Source organism: Hibiscus syriacus, unplaced genomic scaffold, assembly GCF_006381635.1.
Source record: "Hibiscus syriacus cultivar Baekdansim isolate YM2019G1 unplaced genomic scaffold, ASM638163v2 tig00001644_pilon, whole genome shotgun sequence".
NCBI lineage: Eukaryota > Viridiplantae > Streptophyta > Magnoliopsida > Malvales > Malvaceae > Hibiscus > Hibiscus syriacus.
Window position 1 is genome coordinate 6,597,452 of NW_024061878.1, and position 14,306 is coordinate 6,611,757.

Genomic DNA, 14,306 nt, shown 5'->3' on the forward strand with positions numbered 1-14,306 from the left:
CGCGCCTTTGCCATATCAGCAGACACGTGTGGAAGGCGCATCCCCGGGGACGCGCCTTCCATTAAATGTCATAAATGCCCCCATCCGTTTTTCCTAACTACCCCTCCTCCTCCCCTATATAAACCCCCTCAACCCTCACTCATTCTTCACACCAAAATCATCTTCTCCTCTCTTATATAACTCAAATTCTCCAACTATTTGAGTTTTAAATTTGTTATTAGTGGTAAGAAATTTATTTTTATGTTAGTCTTTTTTTAAATAGTTATTATTTTTTATATTAATATATTTATGTAAATATTATTTTTTTATTAAAATAATATTTATATAATTATTATTTATTTAGAATTATTAATTTTTTTGCTAATTATATTGTTTTGTCTACAGTTATAATGGAAAACGAAATGCTGTTGCGATTGGATATTGATCATATCTCCAGACATTTTAGCGATATGGTAATATTTTTTATAATTAATGTTAATATTTAAATTTATTTTTATTTTAAAGTTATTATGAATTTATATTAATTTTTACTTTTTATAATATATATTATTTAGGATGCTGATCGTATTTTAGAAACTTTTATTAAAAATCCACGTATACCGACACCGGAACGTATTTTGCCATATTTGGCTTCTGCTGGGTTCGGGTATATTGCAACAATTATAGGCGGTTGCAAACTCGAACCTGTCCTAATTTCTGCACTGATTGAGAGGTGGAGGCCCGAGACACACACTTTTCACCTTCCATGTGGAGAGGCAACAATTACATTGGAGGATGTCTCTATGCATCTGGGGCTTCCCGTCGACGGAAATATGATGTGTGGTATGGCGGATGGTGATTGGCAATCAATGTGCATTGATTATCTTGGAGCTGCTCTGCCAGAGTTTAATGGAGGTAGAATAGCTTTATCTTGGTTGAAAGCTAATTTTGAGGTTTTAAATGAAAATGCTTCAGAGGATCAAGCAAAGGCATGTGCTCGGGCATATATTCTACGAATAATTGGAGGAATATTGATGCCCGACAAATCTCGCAACCAGGTGCATTGTATGTGGTTGCGGCATCTGATCGATTTTGATGAAGCTGGAAGATATAGTTGGGGTGCTGCAGTTTTGGCATTTCTCTTTAGAGAAATGTGTCGGGCGACGAATTATAAGAAAACTGCTATCGGTGGATGTCTTCTGCTTCTACAATCATGGGCGTGGTTCCGCATGCCTTTCTTATGCCCGATCGTGAATGAACCATACGTATTCCCCTTATTGTTGAGGTAATTTTCGAACTAAATTTTGATTTAAATATTTTCAATTAAATAGGGTGATATTTAGTTTATATTATATTTCATAGGTGGTCGATGAAAAGAAAGGACCATAAAAGTATACCTACTAGGTTAGAGGAAATTCGTTTACTTATTGATACGAAAGCTGGGTTTGAGGTATGTTTTTAAATTTGTTTAATTATTAATATTTTAATTTAAAATATTAGATATAATTAGAATATTTTATTTATTTGAATTGTATATTTATATTTCAGTTTCAGTGGATACCTTATACGAGCGATGAAGTGAAAGCTTGCATCCCACCCCACCTTAGTGGGTCATTAGAGGTATGGATATCGGTTATACCTCTTATATGTTATGCTATTATTGAGTGGCATCCAGTTGATCGCGTGCTCCGTCAGTATGGTTGTACGCAATATATTCCTGGTTAATAATCACAAAAATTTCGTTAAAGATTCGTGTAGCAGGCCAGAGAAGACTATCTTCACTTCAATACAGATTTCCTACTGAACTTTTTCCGCTCACGTATACATCATTTCAGCTTTCAAACGATGATGATGTTTCTATGATGGTTGATGCTCATATGGGGAGTTCACAATCTCTTATTGAAATGTATGCCACTTTTATTGAGGTTCGTGTAACTCGTGGTCTCTCATATTCCTCTCACTTTGGCATTGCATATCAAACTGATCAAGTTGATAGCCCGACACAACTTATCTGTAATGATTTCACATCATTAATGGCGGATCCAACGCCATATACCATGCCATCAAGTTCAATAGGAAGGCATTCATCTGCAACTGCTTATGATCTTAACCCACGTGGCTTCACCAATAATCCATATGGCAACATCTCTTCTACTTCAAGGGGCAGACATTCATCTGCCAATAATCCATATGAATGTTTTTATTTCTAATAATTTAATGTTATTGCATTTATATAATTTGTCAATGTATGTACACCTAAATAATTTTTTTTAACTTTTAAATACATAAATATATTTAATATATTTATTTAATATAATATTTAATATTATTAGTTATAATTTTTTTTAAATATAATAATAATTCCACCTTCTAAGTAGAGAAAAATATTAAATTAAACAAATTATAAGTTATTAAAAAATTTATGTATACGATGACACATTTCATGTTCTGATTAGAGGATTAAATTTATTAAATTAAATTTTCAATAAGACTAATTTTATAAAATATGTAAGTCTTGAAGATTAAATATGTAATTATACTAATTTATTAACTTATGCATCAATATTTTCGTTAAATATTGATATGAGATGACTAGATTGATTGATAACATTTAAATAATTAACTGATAAAATTAATAGATCGATAATCAAAATCAAAAATACTCGAAACTTGATAATTCTTACATTATAATCGAAACATTTTACATAATATATTATTAATTTATAATAATAATAAAAATAAACTATTTATTATATAATAAAATACGTGTCTGCTGAGTTGGCAAAGGCGCGTCCCCGGGGACGCGCCTTTCACACGTGGCATCCAACTCAGCGAAAAACACGGGTAAAGCGCGCCCCCGGGGACGCGCCTTTGCCAACTCAGCAGAAAGGGTGCTAGTTCTGGAAATATTGGTCAAACGGTGTCAGAAAAGTAAAATTATAATCAAACGGTGTCAGTTATGTAAAAACCCCTTTTTATTCGGTAAAGTACACTTCGTGGTCATCAAGTTTCGAGTAAATTCTCATTTAATTGTGTGTTAACTTTGTTGAGCAACTTTCATTGAATGAAATTAACCTTAGGTGGTGTTTAGTTCGTTAAAATGTTTTTGAGGGAATTGAAATCTGTGAATGAATTAGAATATGTGAAGGAATTAGAATCTGTGAAGGAATTGAAATCTGTCAGGAATTGGAATTCAATTCCATATTCTATTTGGTTCGTAGACATGTCAGATAAATTTGATTTCAGTAATGTAAAATGACAGGATTATCCTTCTTCTTTTTTTTTTTGCTTAATTTTAATTTGTTTTATAAATTACATGTAGCAATATATTATAAAAATTATAAAAATATTAAATTTTAATATTATTGATTGATTATTCATTTCAATAAACTATAAAAATTATGCTAATAAACATCATAAGTTAAAATTATCTCAATTAGGGATGGTCATAGGTCGGGTCGGATTTTTTGTCTACCCGACCCGAGAACAAGGGAACCTCCATCCGAGACTCGACCCGACCAAAATAAAGTTTCACCCGACCCGACCCGAATATATGAATTAGAAACTCGACCCGAAATAATAAAAAAATATTTTTATTCAATAAAAACAATAACTTAATTGAAAAAAAATTATATATAGAGAGGTATTATTGTAATTATTCATAAATATATAAGGTAAAATTATATATTTTTTGGGTCGGGTCGGGTATTTTTCACCTTAAACCCAAACCCGACCCGAATATCACACTTAAAAAAAATCGACCCGACCCGACCAAAATAAAGTTTCACCGACCCGACCCGAATATACGAATTAGAAACTCGACCCGAAATAATAAAAAAATTATTTTTATTCAATAAAAACAGTGACTTAATTGAAAAAAATTATATAGAGAGGGGTATTATTGTAATTATTCCTAAATATATAAGGTAAAATTATATATATTTTCGGGTCGGGTCGGGTATTTTTCACCCTAAACCTGAACTCGACCGACCCGAATATCACACTTAAAAAAACCGACCCGATCCAAATATATGAATTAGAAACCCGACCCGAAATAATAAAAAAAATATTTTTATTCAATATATGAATAAATTACCAAAAGATTGATGAGGGTAATATGGTCAAATTTCAATTCCCTCTAACAAGGGAATTGAATTCTATCATAGAATTGATGGAATTCACTTTCCTTCATTTGATGGAAAATTGAAGTCATGAGAGATTTTAATTCCCTTTGAAAACTTGAACCAAACATGGGAAAGTGGTGGAATTGAATTTCAATTCCCCCTAATTCCAAGGAATTCATACGAACCAAACGCCACCTTAGGGTTTTTCGATTTCTCACAAATCACAGATGATTTGTTCAACTGTTTTAACTTGAATGTTTTTTAGGGTAAACTATATGAATAACCACTTAATTATTTAGTCCTTTTATTTTTAACATCAATATTTTAATTTTATCAATCAGATCACTTAACTATTTAATTATATTCAATCAAACCACTTGTCGTTAACATTTGATAGAAGTAGTGACGTGGTTGTTAATAAAATTGGTATAATTATATATTTTGTCTTTAATATTTATATATTCTATTAAATTAACCTAATTTTAAATTAATTCATTAAATTTAATTTGCCAATAAGATGATAACACTTGTCACCAATTAATTAGGTTTTATTTTAATTTATTTAGTTTAATATATTTAATGTCTAATCAAAGGGTGACACGTGTCCCTTTAAATTGGTGTCGAAATGAGTTACGAAGGTTAGTCCCCTTAAATTGGTGTCAAAATGAGTTATGAAGGTTAAACCTTCAAAGCTGGGAATTGATCCAGGACCTGAAGGAGGGCTTCCTCACAGCCTGACCATCACGACAACTCCCATATTTGGTAAGATTTTACAAGATATTTTTATAAAGTTTATAACAGAAAATACAAAATAAAATTTTATAAACTATTTTAATTTTAATTTTAAATTATCATAAGAATAAAATATAAATATTTAACTTAAGAAAATGATAAAATATACTTTTTTATAATTATAACCAAGATAAAAATAAAATATTTTAAAAAAAATTAAGATAAAAATAACTTATATTTTTTAAGTTCAGATTATAATAAAATATACTTAATAATTTAAGATAAAAATAAAATATATTTTATAAAATTGAGCCCCATTATGATAAAAAAATGTTTTTAAAAAGTTAAAATAAAAATAACAATATATTGTTTAAATTAAGATAAGATTAAAATATATATATTTTAAGTTAAATAAAAATAATATATATTTTAAAGTTAAATATTAATATAAAATATATTTTTTGAAAGTTAAAATTTGAATTTAATTTAATATTTGAGTTTAAGTTAAGATATATATTAAGAATTTACGAATTTAAAATACAATATATATACTTCAAGTTGGAAACCATAAAAAAATTTGATCTGGCTCAATGGTTGGGCGTTTGTATTCTTGAACTATAATTCCAGGTTTGTGTTGACTAAGCACCGGAAAAAATGAGCTGTTTTGTTGATTTTTTGGACAATGGCTAAATCATAATTTAGTCATTAAACTTTAGGGTATTTACAAATTAGTCCTTAGTTTTCAACTATAAATACCCTAGCTCATTTAGCTTCAAAATCATCCCAAAGCATTCTAGCTTTCTTCTAATACTAGAGAGATTTTAGAGAGTTTCTTGAGAGTTGTTTTCTCCTTTTTATCTAGAGAGAATTATCATTGTTTTCTCCTTGGTAGATCGAGAGAGGTTGTAATTCATATTTTCTCATAGTGAAATTCTTCTACCATTGCCCGTGGTTTTTACCCTAAATATTTTATGGGTTTTCCACGTAAATTTTGTGTCTCTTTTATCTTCAATTTTATTTTCTCAAATTATCAGTTGCGATTTTGCTCTATCCGATAGCCGTCTTCCGCAACAATTGGTATCCGAGCTAGATTAGAGTGTGTAATATCTGCTTATTGTCTTTGTGGTTGCCACAAAAATGTGGATCCTCCAACATAAGAAAGTAAGAAGTTATTACCCATTCTTTGAAGGTTCCAGAGAACTATTCACGATAGTGAAATAGTGGGAGCTATCCGTAAAAGAAGCTATGGCAACGAAATTTGATATTGAAAAGTTCAATGGGAGAAATTTCTCATTGTGGAAATTAAAGATGAAGGCCATCCTGAGGAAAGACGGGTGTCTAGCGGCTATCAGTGAAAGACCGATGGATTTTGCAGATGACAGCAAATGAATCGAAATGGACGGAAATGCTATGGCAAACTTTCATCTAGCATTAGCAGATGAAGTATTGTCAAGCATCGAGGAGAAAAAGACAGCTAAGGAGATATGAGATCATCTCACCAAACTGTACGAGGCCACATCGTTGCACAATAAAATTTTCCTTAAGAGAAAATTGTACACTCTTCGTATGCCAGAATCTACTTCAGTGACGGAGCACTTAAATACACTGAACACTTTATTTTCTCAGCTTACATCTTTAAGCTGTAAAATAGAAGAACAAGAACGTGCTGAACTTCTTCTTCAAAGTTTACCGGATTCGTATGATCAACTCATCATCAACTTGACAAACAGTAATGTCACCAGTCTAGTCTTCGATGACGTTGCAGCTGCTGTTCTACAAGAAGAAAATCGACGCAAGAATAAGGAAGACAGACAAGTAAATCTGCAACAAGCAGAAGCGTTGACAACGATGACAACGATGAGAGGGAGATCAACAAAACGTGGCCAAAGCAGCAGTCACAAACATGGTAGATCGAAGTCGAGGAGCAAGAAGAATTTAAAGTGTTACAACTGTGGGAAGAAGGGTCATCTGAAGAAGGATTGTTGGAGTCTAAATAAAAACTCCAATCCACAAGGCAATACCGCAAACACTTCAGATGATGGAGATGCTCTATGCTGTGAAGCGTCAACCACCGTGGAAGGAAGAAAACGATTTGCAGATATATGGCTCATTGATTCGGGAGCAACATATCACATGACCTCAAGAAGAGAATGGTTCCATCATTATGAACCTGTCTCAAGAGGATCTGTGTATAGTTGCAATGATCATGCCTTAGAGATCGTTGGCGTGGGAACCATCAAATTGAAGATGTATGACGGAACAATTAAAGTTGTTCGAGATGTGCGGCACGTGAAAGGCCTGAAGAAAAATTTATTATCCTACGGATTGTTGGATAATAATGCAAGCAAGATTGAAACACGGAAAGGAATCATGAAAGTGTTCCGTGGAGCGCTTGTGGTACTGAAAGGCGAAAAAATAGCTGCAAACTTGTACATGCTGAAGGGAGAGACTTTGGTAGAAGCAGAAGCCTCTGTTGCCTCATGTAGTTCAGATTCGGCAATGCTATGTCATCAGAAACTTGGACACATGTCAGAACAAGGAATGAAAGTCCTTGTGGAGCAAAAACTACTTCCAGGCTTAACAAAGGTATCACTTCCTTTGTGTGAGCATTGCATAACAAGTAAGCAGCACCGGTTGAAATTCAACACATCAAATTCTAGAGGCAAAAGTGTTCTAGAATTGGTTCACTCTGACGTATGGCAAGCACCAGTAACGTCCCTAGGTGGAGCAAAATACTTTGTCTCATTTATTGATGACTACTCCAGGAGATGTTGGGTGCACCCTATTAAGAAGAAGTCAGACGTGTTTTCAACTTTCAAAAACTTCAAAGCGTGGGTGGAACTTGATTCTGGAAATAAGATCAAGTGTTTCAGAACAGATAATGGAGGAGAATACACAAGCGAAGAATTTGATGACTTTTGCAAGAAAGAAGGCATCAAAAGACAGTTCACAGTGGCGAACACTCCTCAACAAAATAGAGTGGCAGAGCGAATGAACAGAACCTTGTTAGAAAGAACAAGAGCAATGTTGAGGGACGCAGGCCTAGAAAAATCATTCTGGGCAGAAGCAGTCAATACCGCCTGTTTTTTGGTGAATCGAGCTCCATCAACTGCAATAGAGCTGAAGACACCAATGGAGATGTGGACTGGTAAACCAGTTGATTATTCAAACCTCCATGTATTTGGAAGTATTGTGTACGTGATGTACAATGCCCAAGAAATTTCAAAGCTGGATCCAAAATCCAGGAAATGCAAATTCTTGGGGTATGCTGATGGAGTAAAGGGGTATCGCTTGTGGGATCCCACTGCCCGCAAAGTGATCATTAGCAGGGATGTTATCTTTGTAGAAGGTAAACTACAAAGAAAAGAAGACGATGATAGCACTGAAAAGTCGGAGACTACTCAGATACATGTGGAAAAAGAGTTTGAAGAATGAGATTCTTCTGAAGCAGAACCAGTACATGATGAACAAGTACCAGAGAGTTCTGAAGCTCCAACAACTCGTCAATCAGATCGTGTGAGAAGACGTCCCAATTGGCACTCGGATTATGTTATAGAAGGTAATATTGCATACTTCCTTTTAACAGAGGACGGTGAGCCATCAACATACCAGGAGGCAATAAACAACTCAGATGCTCACTGTGGATTATGGCAATGCAAGAAGAAATCGAAGCCCTTCATAAAAATAATACATAGGACCTTGTGCCACTACCACAAGGAAGGAAGCCAATTAGTAACAAATGGGTCTTCAAAATCAAGCGAAATGGTGACGATCAAGTTGAGAGGTATCGTGCAAGACTGGTGGTCAAAGGATATGCTCAAAAGGAAGGTATTGATTTCAATGAAATATTTTCTCCTGCGGTTCGACTAACAACAGTTCGAGTAGTTTTGGCAATGTGTGCTACATTGGACTTACATCTAGAGTAGCTAGATGTTAAAACAGATTTTCTTCATGGAAATCTTGAAGAAGAGATTTATATGCTCCAACCTGAAGGTTTTGAAGAAGACGAAAAGAAGAACTTGGTTTGCAGGTTGAACAAATCTCTGTACGGTCTAAAGCAGGCGCCGAGGTGTTGGTATAAGAGATTTGATTCCTTCATTATGTGCCTTGGATATAACAGACTTAATGCAGACCCTTGTGCTTATTTCAAGAGGTCTGGTGATAACGATTTTGTTATATTGCTGTTGTATGTAGATGACATGTTGGTTGCAGGACCCAACAAATATCATATTGAAGAATTGAAGGCACAACTGGCTAGGGAATTTGAAATGAAGGACTTGGGATCAGCAAACAAGATTCTAGGGATGCAAATTCACCGAGACAGAAGTAATAGGAAGATTTGGCTTTCACAAAAGAATTACTTGAAGAAGATCTTGTCACGATTCAGCATGCAAGATTGTAAGCCAATTTCTACCCCTCTTCCTATTAACTTCAAATTATCATCCAGTATGAGTCCTAGCAGTGAAGAAGAGAGGATGGAGATGTCTCGAGTACCGTATGCATCAGCAGTGGGAAGTTTAATGTTCGCTATGATATGCACAAGACCAGACATTGCACAAGTAGTGGGAGTGGTTAGTCGGTACATGGCGAATCCAGGCAAAGAGCATTAGAATACAGTGAAGAGGATCCTGAGATACATCAAAGGGACCTCAAATGTTGCATTATGTTACGGAGGATCAAACTTACTAATCAATGGTTATGTAGATTCTGACTATGCAGGGGATTTGGATAAAAGCAAATCTACTACATGATATGTGTTTAAAATTGCTGGTGGAGCTGTAAGTTGGGTTTCAAAATTGCAGTCAGTCGTGGCTACGTCCACAACAGAGGTAGAATATGTAGCAGCTCCACAAGCCAGTAAAGAAGCAATTTGGTTGAAGATGCTATTGGAGGAGCTTGGGCACAATCAAGAGTATGTTTCTATGTTTTGTGACAGTCAAAGCGCCTTGCATCTAGCAAGGAATCCAGCATTTCATTCAAGGACAAAGCACATACGAGTTCAATACCATTTCATTCGTGAAAAGGTGGAAGAAAGGACGGTAGATATGCAGAAGATTCATACCAAAGATAACATAGCAGATTTCATGACGAAAGTGATCAATACCGATAAATTTACTTGGTGTCGATCATCTTGTGGCCTGTCAGAGACGTAAGCAACATGATGGTACAAGGTAGAAAGAATGGTGTGAAGATAAATCTTCACACCATTCTTTCTACCTTGTACCATCATGTTGCTTACGTCTCTGACAGGCCACAAGAGGATCGACACCAAGTAAATTTATCGGTATTGATCACTTTCGTCATGAAATCTGCTATGTTGACTAAGCACCGAAAGGTGCATATTAAATGCACCGAAAAAAATGAGTTGTTTTGTTGATTTTTTGGACAATGGCTAAATCATAATTTAGTCATTAAACTTTAAGGTATTTACAAATTAGTCCTTAGTTTTCAACTATAAATACCCTAGCTCATTTAGCTTCAAAATCATCCCAAAGCATTCTAGCTTTCTTCCAATACTAGAGAGATTTTAGAGAGTTTCTTGAGAGTTGTTTTCTCCTTTTTTATCTAGAGAGAATTATCATTGTTTTCTCCTTGGTAAATCGAGAGAGGTTGTAATTCCTATTTTCTCATAGTGAAATTCTTCTACCATTGCCCGTGGTTTTTACCGTAAATATTTTAGGGGTTTTCCACGTAAATTTTGTGTCTCTTTTATCTTCAATTTTATTTTCTCAAATTATCAGTTGCGATTTTGCTCTATCCGATAGCCGTCTTCTGCAACAGTTTGTACCCCCTTTTTTTTCCATTTCACGCCTTCGATTTTCATTGATTTGAAGGGTAACACGTGTTACGCTTTGATTGATAGAAAATAGACTATTTAAATTAAAATAAATTTAATCCTCCAATTAGATGGTGACACATGTCATATTACTTGACACTAGTGACACATGACACCATCAGATTTGAAGATTAAATTTATTTTAATTTATTAAAATTAAGACCAAATTGATAGAATACATAAGTAAGAGTGACTAAATGTATACTTATACCAATTTTAGTAACTGACACATCACCACTTCCGTCAAATATTAACGACAAGTGGTTTGATTAAATACAATTAAATAGTTAAGTAGTATGATTGAGAAATTGAAAGATCGATGATAAAAGTAAAATAGTTAAATAATTAAGTGGCCATTTGTAGAATTTACCCTTCTTTTTATTCACTTAAAAAATTTTAGATCACCCTAGTGGTCGAATATGACACTCGTAAACACATTAAATTTATAAATTAGATTTAAAATGTTATAGTCCCAGCTGAATATCAGATACAAAAATAATATAGGTGCTGCACTAGTCTAATAGCATAAAAATGATGTTAATACGAAAAAGATAACAAATATCGAGAGAGGAGAGAGGAATACCAAATTGTAAACCAAAAATCGTGTATCTTGCTGAATCAGTTGACATGCTTTATTGAAAAAATTAATCCTGTGAGCCAAAGTATGACGCTAGTTCCGACGAACATTGAAAGGTATTGAAATTATATAAGAGGATAATTGTAATACACTCACATTGATATGAGTGACCTGATCCGATCTGATGTATCATATTAGGACCACCAAAGAGACATACAATAAAAATACGAAGAGAATAATTTTTTTTGTCAAAACATTTAAATCGTAAATCAATTTATAAATAAATTTTACAAATGCATGGATCATTTATATGTTAAAACAAGTTTTAATAATAAATAAATATCAAAATAAGTTTTGGATTTAATATAAAAAAATGTGACCTACATGCCCCCTAATAGTAGTTGTACCGTACTCTACAAGTGACGTCGAATGAACTGCCATTATTGATGTGGATAACTACACAGAATCAAATCTTTAACCTGAAATGGTAACTAACAGAGTGAGATTTAGGAAACTCAGTAATACAGAAGTACCATATGATGTTAGGACAAGCAAATATATGACAAAGCATAAAACTTGATTATTGATCTAGGCATATACACGTTCTAGTGATGAGTTGAGGTTTATTATTTAAATCTTAGGGTAATAGTTATGAAACCTATAATTTAGAGGAAACATTCAGAGGGACAAATTTAGGAGATTCAAAAAGGGTGTCTAGTGTGTTTCTATGAAACCATAAATAAATATAAACATAGTTTAAAAACAGTAGTAATTTATTTCAGTAAAACAATTTTTTTAAATCACTGTAATACCCTCCAACCAACACTCCATATGCAGTTCCCTATAACTACATCCATAAGGACTTACCCTAGGCTCATTGGTAGGAGCCAACCTAAGGGAGTACCTAGGGGCCTTAGAGCCTGCCCAAGGGAGTACCTTAGGGCCTAAAAGCCTACCTAAGGGCCACCTTAAGTCCGTAAGGAATTACAAGCTTGATCATAACAAAACCTCATAACTCCAAAAACCTACCCAAACAGTACCCTAATAAAAATTAGATCATAAAGTAACCAATAATATCAGAAATCATGAGTCAGATATATTATATATTAGAAAACAAAGATCATAGATCGGGTTTTTATTTCAAATATCAGAGTCATGCTTTTTATAATTAGAGAAAACATCTTTGTGCATAGGGAACACACTAGAGGATCCAGATATTTTTCGGAAACACTAGGTAATTATCAGAAAGGGAAATATGAGCTTTTGCAAGTTTATCGAATTTCAGAAACGATATTCCTACAAAAAGGTTTTGGTTGCTAAGTGATTTAATCATACCTTTAGAAATTACTGCTTTAGGAACGTTTAGGATTCAAATACACCATGAATGTATTCAAGAAATTTTACGTCAGAATTTACTAAGATTCTGATATAACCAGAGTAATTCCATTATTTAGGCCATAATGGACATTTTAGACATTTTGATTTCTTGAAGAGTTCTCAGTAATTTAATCTAACAAGGACAAAATGATGATTTACAACATTTTGAATTTATATCAAGTTCTCATAATTTCAAGTCAAATCGAATTAAACAGATCTCAACACTGTGATACTTGCCATTCATTCAGACTGATATACTTCATGAATATTCACTTCTTAACACTAACTACACTAGTTGAGTTGTACACCTTTAGAATCAGCTTTGAATGAATCTTGAAGAGATGAACATGTATTCCGGTGGTATTTATTTTATTTATAAATTGCAAAAGTATCCAAAATGATCGATGTACTTGGATCATGATCTAAACCTCAAGTGGTAGTACAAAACTTAGTTTATCGGTGTTTCCAAAATACTTCAATGGGCTCCACTTATTTCCAGGTCATGAGGGTATTTATGTCATTTTATTACTCGATGCTTATTCTAGTCATTTTGGAGTTCGAGAGTATTTGGGTCATTTCAATCAAGTCAGGTATATAGAGTACTTCTGACAAATTGATCTTCAGAATTCATTTAATTTTTATAAAGGCATGTGTATTAAGTGCTAATTGAAGGAAAAATCAAGAAAAATAAGCTTCTTCGTCTCCATCAAACCCTAAACAACCATATCCATAGAGGTATGAATTTTCAATTTTATTTTTAGGCTTATTTGATTGATTTTTGGATTAAGCTATTAGATATAGAATTAATCTACTTTAAATTCTCTATCATTTGATATAAAAAGTTTATGGAAGCATGCTTGGATGATGAATTTCATGAATTAAGTGGATGAAGAACAAGTTTGATTTTGATGATCAAAGTTTGATTTTTATGTTATCAGTGTTGTAGATTAATTTCCAAGCATGGGTGATGATTAAAATCATCTAGAAAAGTGTATATTAAATTCAGCAAAGCTAGGGTTTGTGAAGAATTGATTGATTTTGGATTGAATTTCATGTTAGGATGATTGGAATCGCATGAATTTGATCTTAGGTGCTTGAATTCATGCATGAAATTGAATGAAAAGTATGCTCTAATTTCTTAATTAGGTTCGGTCATAGGGAAATTAAAGGAGAAAATTATTCAAAAATTTCCTATGGTCTATAATTGATATTAGATGAGTTCTACATACTTTGGAAGCTGATTTGGAACCTTGAGATAGTAAAAGGACCATTTTGTAAGTTTTGGAAATTATGGGACGTTGAAGTATAAATGCTTAATTATGGGTGTTTATTGCTGGAATTTAATGTTTAAATGTTGAGTTTGATGTTAGAATGTTGTTTTGATCAAATAGCAAGAATTTGGAAATGTTAGTGGCTAATTCGAATTATGCTATAAAGTTGGGGATGTAATTGCAAGTTTTCAAATGTTAAAGTATTAGATTGAGTGAAGTATTACAATGCTGGAAATTTATGTTTGGATACTGATTTTGCGGTTAGAATGATGATTTTGGATCAAATTGCAAATTTGGTTAAGTTTAGGGCTTTATTTGAAAAGATTGAAAATTTTAGGGGGTTAAATGAAAAGTTTGAAAATGTGATTATATTAGAAGGAATACATTATTTTAGTACTGGAAATTTTGGT